At 37.4% G+C, this 7,017-nt stretch overlaps 1 long non-coding RNA gene across 1 annotated transcript; it reads right to left on the bottom strand.

Moving 5' to 3' along the window:
- Positions 1-4,086: 4,086 nt before the first annotated feature.
- LOC120442009 lies at positions 4,087-6,732 on the bottom strand. The gene is made up of 3 exons (XR_005614458.1): positions 6,450-6,732; positions 5,354-5,523; positions 4,087-5,012 (listed from the first exon to the last, which is right to left on the bottom strand). It is a non-coding gene; the product is annotated as an uncharacterized LOC120442009 (long non-coding RNA).
- Between the last annotated feature and the right edge of the window lie 285 nt (positions 6,733-7,017).

The following is a 7,017-nucleotide window of genomic DNA, read 5'->3' as shown; positions in this document are numbered from 1 at the left end:
ATGTTCTCCAGCAGGTTTATGTTTCACAGTTTTAGTTTCAAAGAGATTATTATATCATCAGGCTTGTTCTGTATTAAGAAATGAGTCTACAGGACACATACAGTTGTATGAAAAGGGAAGCTGAACTCATGGCTCTAAAGAGATATATATCTGATCAGAAAATGTAGAAGATTATCAGTTTTAAATATGAATTTAATTTAAAATGAAGTTTTTTTTCTGTTTTATTATTCTTGCAGAATCAATAAATTATTTTCCAGATTGTCAGAAGTTAATGAACCAAGTGTGGTAATTTAAACACTAACCCCCCTAACCCTAATTTCATAATGTCTGCTTCCTAAAAACTATTAGGTTTTACACAATAAAGTTTTTTTTACACTTTACTGTTGTTGCTGTTTGTCACTGAATTGTCTCTCCTGTTGTGTATAGTACTGCAAGTATTATAACTTATGTTTCATTCTCCACTTGAGTCCCAGGTTTCGAGTTTCTAAAGGATCCATAAAACAGACAACAGCTGAAAATTTTGAGGAAATTTTCAGCTGTTGTCTTGTCTCACTTTTATCTTGTTTCTAACTTGATTATCTTGACTGCTGGCTCCTGTTGTAACCCAGCTGTTTCTTCTCTCTGAGTTTATTAACCCTGGCATGAGTCAGTTACTTGGGTAACAGAACCTGTGAATTAAACCTGAGTGCTGACAGGTTTACTTTACTAAATTCTGAGTTTCTCTTTGACTCCTCCCCTCCAGCTGCACCTGAACCAGCTGACCCATGCTCTGATCCCTTTCCTCATTCAAAAAGTTGCTGTCAAACCTCAGAGGAAAGTCATTTATTTTGTATATGTTCATCCAAAAAATGAAATCACTGTTAGATGTAAGTTTGCTATTTTGTGTCCTTAACCTCAGAGCTACTGTCATCCTGTGGTCAATATAAAACGGACCACTTATTTTCAGGTCAGATCAAAATCTGTCTACATCTCTGTGACTCTGTTGACAGTAAAGCATGTGCCAGACTGCAAGTTTCTTTGAACTGCAAACATTTACTGTACACGACCAGTGGCGGTCCTAACCTGTTTGGCGCCCCGGGCGAACACTCCCTCTGCCGCAGAATAAAGTATTCTGATTCTGATTGTTTCAGGATGACCTGCCATTATCCAATGACACATCTGCTTACCTGTATCTTTTACTCGTTTCTCTTCCTCTTTTCTCTTTTTTCTAAAATGAGCACCTGATGGCTTTGAACTTTTCTTGTCCATCTTCCATTGGTTTTAATTTTGCACTCCAGTATGAACACCCATCCCCCAACCCGAGGATCAGCACAACATAACCTAATAGACCTACACCTTAGTTCAGATTCATTTTGTCTAAGGTGTATTTCTGGGATTTCACACAACTCAGGATTCAAATCATGAATACATAATGGGCTTGGATTTACATCATTATGAATGAAATGTGCACTATTTGGAAGCAGCAGCCCCCCTCCCCTTTCGACAGGTTGTGTGCGAGACTTTAAATCATCAAACTGTAAATTATACATTTTAAATTGTTATTGATCTCTATACCCCTAGTCCTAAAGTACAGATTTATTTTCTTACTCTTCTTATATTTATTGTTTGTTTACTTGCACTGCTGTAACTGGAGCCTCGTCGTCTCGTCTCTCTGTATACTGGAATGTAGCAGAGATGACAATAAAGTTTACTTTGACTTCAGCAGCGAGCAGGCACACCGAGGGCTCTCGCGCTCACTTTTCGCGTATAGAATTTCGAAAAAACATCCGTGCAAATTATAAATCTGTATCATAATGTCTGGTGTTTTCATGTTTGTTGTTTTGTGTGTGTGGTTTTTTTTTTTTGTTTTATTTTGCGAGTTGGTTATTAGATGCTGCTCCAGCCAGCCAGAGAATCCCAAGAGCACCTGGCTGCAGCCACTGGGGAGCGCCATATTGCGACCTCCACACTAACCGGAAACACGTGACCGCCACAGTAACCGGAAACACGTGACCTCCACAGTAACCGGAAACACGTAAATTCAGTTAAATCGACTTTGACAGCGAAAACTAAATTGCATTTTTGTTACTATTGATGCTGCTGAGAAATAAAAATGGTTCTAAGTGTTTTTTCAACACTCTGGGTTTGTTAAAAAAAATCACCATCCCCTTAGCTTGTTCGTGGCCAAAAGTGTCCATGTGTTATGTTTTTTGTATTTGTATCTTTGCTACTTTTTCTGCATAAAGGTTTTTTCATAAGTATAAAATAGTCATTACTTTTTACATTTTTAATCCTTCAAACACCCTTTTCTGGTACAATGCATTTGTTTGAAGACAACCTCAAAACTCACCATCTCAAATATCAGCAGTGTTACTGGAAATTATTGTACAGTGGTCCCTCGCTATAACGCGGTGCACCTTTCGCGACACTCGCTGTTTCGCTGATTTTTATTTTATTTTTTACAGCACATCGTGTTGTGCGTTCTGATTGCTGTAGACCATTGTCAATCAATCTAGTCCCGTGTCTCCTGTACAGCAGCGGTCCCCAACAGGCCCACGGACTGGTACCGGTCCGTGAGTCGTTTGGTACCGGGCCGCGAGAGTTGAGGCTCCGGTGTGAAATGTATGGTTGTAGTTGTGTGTCTTATTTTGAAAGAACTATTTACGCGTTACCATAGCGACCAGAGAGCATTAAGAAGCAGAGAGGAGGATGTTACTCTCATTGTTGTTGGCGCACAGCTGAATTCACGTTTATTATTATATTTACAAAATACCACCATTTTTTTCTTTGTCTGTATCATTTTATTTTGTTGTATTTATCCGCGACACCTTAAAGGCCGGTCCGTGAAAATATTGTCTGACACTAAACTGGTCCGTGGTGCAAAAAAGGTTGCGGACCGCTGCTGTACAGTAAAGAATGCGTTTAGCTTGTCGAATTTATATAAATCTTCGATCGCTAGCAGTGTAACCCTGAAGTGCTGCACTGTATGTTTGTAAGTTTTCTCCCAAACAAACACAACAATGCCGACGATACGTTTCATTCCCTAATACTGGACTTATGTTTCTACGAAGGTTTGAACTCTAAGAGTGTTTGAACAAAAGAGAAAAGTGTGAAAATGTTCATGCCTGTCTGAGAAAAGTGTATAAAGCATGTAGTGAGGGGTTTTACAGTCTTAACATCTATAATAATTGTAAAAAATAAAGTTGGCTGCTTCGCGGATTTCACCTACCGCGAGTTATTTTTAGAACGTAACTCCTGCGATAAACGAGGGACTGCTGTATTATTAATAGTAGAGTCTGGGACATCTAATTGATTAACATCAACATTGATTATTATGAACTGTTATTTTTGTTCAAGGAGAGCAAAAAATATAAAACTCTCTCAGCTTGTTCGTTGCCAAAAATGGCCACTTTTTGTGTATGTTCACAAAATGCTATAAAATGTATATTTATTAAAACATTTATCTACTTTTACCAACTTGACTCTTTAAATTAGCACCAGTCCTTTTCATCAAAATCAAAATTGTATCTAAATTTTTTACTCTTTATAGCCAGTTAGGTTATATATTACCAGTAACTTTTCAGATAAAACGGTGATAAAGTCCTAATGTTTTCATGAAACTTCCTTTTTTTTTTTTCATCTGAGCATCGGGGAAAAGGCTGTCTTGCAATTGTTGAGGTCACTAGTGTGCGCCCCATTTCTTCCAGGATCACTCTCTTTATAGGTTTTTGTGGACTCCTACTACTGTGAAGTAGTTTCATGGGACAAAGGCTTGTATTCCAAGACTGTAGAGATTGTAGAGATGAGCAGTGATGCCCTTCTTGCCATCTTTCCAGAAAAATAAGTGATCTGGAAGCTGTTAGGCTTACTTACAGCAGCAGCACTTTCTGCACCTGCATAAACTCCAGGACACATTTACTAACAGTGTTTGTTGCTGTTTGTGCTGCAGCTTTGAATTTTTTTTTGAGAGTTAATATTTTGGCTATGGTGTCTTGTTATGAAATGTACAAGAGTAAAAGTGTTTTTAGCAGGTGCTTCAAAGCTAAGTTTGACTGGGAAACTCAAAGCTCAATAGCCCGTATCAACAGAAATTCACTGCAGCCTGTGTAATATTTGATGCGTCATAATTTATTTCAGTCTATCTTGCAAATACATATTTGTGTGGCAATGTCATGCACAAACACACACAAGTATTAGATCCTTAAGATCAAACCTGTGTCATTCTTTTGGTCCACTGCAGTGTGGTAGTCAAAAAAAAGTGAAGTGGCCACAAATGGACAGGATAGAGATCAGAGGGTTAATACGTAAAATGTATACAAATATTATTGATTACAGGGTAATACATTAATGTTAATATCAACAATAAGCTTTTTACTCTGAAGTTACAAGTATAAACAATGCTGTTATATTTACACTTAAATTTTTTACTATAAGTATGGATATGGAAACAAGTGAACATTTTATAATAACTTTAACTGGAATTCTGTACACTGAAAAACAAACAACAACACATAAAAAACACAAATACGGCCAGGGCCTTCATCTGTCCATTAAATGTTAAACATCGCATTGACCCGTAGTCCCTGCTGATCAGCACAAGCTTTTAAAAAGAGCTCCATGTCCTCTGCAAACTGAAAAACAAAGAGGAAGAAGTCCCTCTACACAAAAACACTGCAGATGACAGGTCAGGCAAACATCTGTTGATCTGTTTGAATGCCTCCTCATCATGTGAGCCTTGAAGTTGTTTTTTTTTTAAGAAGACTAAGTGAAGGCATTTCATTTTCATGGACTTTCCACAAGCCACAGTTTCATTTAGCACAGAGGGTAGAGCACATGAATGTTCTACTGAAGATTCAGAAAATGGTTTAGACGCTGGAGACAAGACATCGAGAGGGAGATGGGGCTCCACGGAGAGTTCAGCGGGGAGCAGTCCTAAACGCTGACATGAGAAAAATTGCCTTGCCATATCCCCACGCTGTATGACTGTCATGTTACAGACAGGGCAGTGAAAGTGCACCGGCATATCATTTTGTCTGTAAGAGAGAGAAAAAAGAAAAAAAAAAACAACAACATGTAATTTAAATGTAGTTGTATTGAATGCAATCAGTTTATCTAACAATCAGATTGTACATATTAACAAAAATATCCAAGCGATCCTCAATAATGAAAGCAAAATGGTGTGGATCACAAAAGCTGTCAAGAAATATGGTGAACAGGAAAAAAAATATTGAAGGAAAACACACTTTTTTCTCTCGCTGATGAATGCGCTGAACTGTACAATGTGAACAGCAACTTTTAAGTCAACAAAGATACTGCAGAAGTGCTGAAAAAAGTGCATATTCATAACTATAAAGTATATTTAATACAAACATACCTTTGAAAGGCAAAGGATTTTTTATATGCACATTTAGATGCTCCTCAATCTTTGCCCTGACAGTAGGGCTGAAAGTGGGGCACAGAGGGCAGTGAAAGAGTCCCCCTGCAACACGTGTTGCATTCCTGCAATTCTGGCTTTAAGCCTGAATGCCAGATTGATATGTGCATCTAAAACAGAGAGAAAAACAGATAAACACCATATACACATTTAAGTTCAGGTTTTAGCAGAAATAACACGTTACAGTTAGCATGTAAGAGATTTGGGAAGAAAATTCTTGAAAAAAAAAAAACCCATAATTTACAAGACACTTTAATTTGTGAAATATGATTCTATTGACATATAACAGTCAATTGAACAGAGGCTAACTAAAATCTGGGCGACAAAATGCAGTACAGAATAGAATAACGAATAGAAGTATTGATAAATATATAAATCTCTTTGTGACGAAATTTACAGTGTTGACGCTAACCAGAGGTGTCAAAGTACACATAGTCCTTACTACAGTTTAGACACCTCTGTTTAAAAATAATCGAATAAAGGTATAAGTATTGACTTATACCTTTATTCGGCTCTAAAATATAATTTATGTACAAAATTTTGAAGCAAACTTGCGTCCGAAGCACGCCGGCGGGGGACTGATTTAAAAATGTACGGATTACAAAGTACAGATACGCGTGCTAAAATGTGAGAAGTAGAAGTATAAAGAAGTATAAAGTAGGCACAAAAAAGTACAGCAGTAAAGTGAAGATACCAGAAAATTCTACTTAAGTACAGTATTGAAGTATTTGTACTTCGTTATTTTGCATCTCTGACGCCAACAATAAATCATATTCTAATGCAAAATGTGTTGGGTTTTTTTTCTTCTCGCCCACAGAAGCCCTTAATCCAGCTCTCTTACTTAAACCAGGGCCAGAAAAAAACATAGCTGTGTGTTCCTCTGCCATGGAGCACGATGAAAAAAAAAATTTAAATAAGAACGAATGTTGTTGTAACGCAAAAAAGTGGCAACATGATCAGTGTAAGCAAACTAGACGATTCCTAGAATTATGAAATTACTAACGGCAAATTTATTTAAGAAAGACTCTGTCCCAACCTTTGCGATCCACTTGCAAGTCTTCCACGGTATCCATGCGTGTTGTAGGTTCCATTCTCTAGGGCAGAAATACCGTGGTAACTCGCACTTCTCATGGAGGAATAAACCACATACACGTTGTTAGAGTTTTACATCAGAGGCACACGCCCTCTTCTGCGCCATCATTTATTGAACACACACTTCCGTATTTATACCTTTCAGATTAAGAGCACATACATATATGATAGGGCAACACCCCCACTTGCTCTTAACACTGTACATTACACATTTACATGATATACATATTTACATAACATTCACAGATTAACATTTATGTTCCAAACAAAATATGCGTAAACTTATCTATTTTCACTTTACTTACAGACTTAGTCATGATGTCTGCTACCATGTCTTCTGTTGCACAATATTTAACTTGTACTTCCTTCTCAGTTATAGCAGACCTAATAAAATGATACTTGACATCAATGTGTTTACATCTTTGACGGTTTATAGGATTTTTGGACAATGCAATTGCACCTTGATTGTCTGCAAGAACGGTAACTGGTGAATAGTGCCTTTTCATGTCCAT

The sequence above is a fragment of the Oreochromis aureus genome, linkage group 9 (assembly GCF_013358895.1).
Source record: "Oreochromis aureus strain Israel breed Guangdong linkage group 9, ZZ_aureus, whole genome shotgun sequence".
Classification (NCBI taxonomy): Eukaryota; Metazoa; Chordata; class Actinopteri; order Cichliformes; family Cichlidae; genus Oreochromis; species Oreochromis aureus.
The sequence above is the reverse complement of the archived record's forward strand: the minus strand, read 5'-3'. Positions and strand labels throughout refer to the sequence as shown.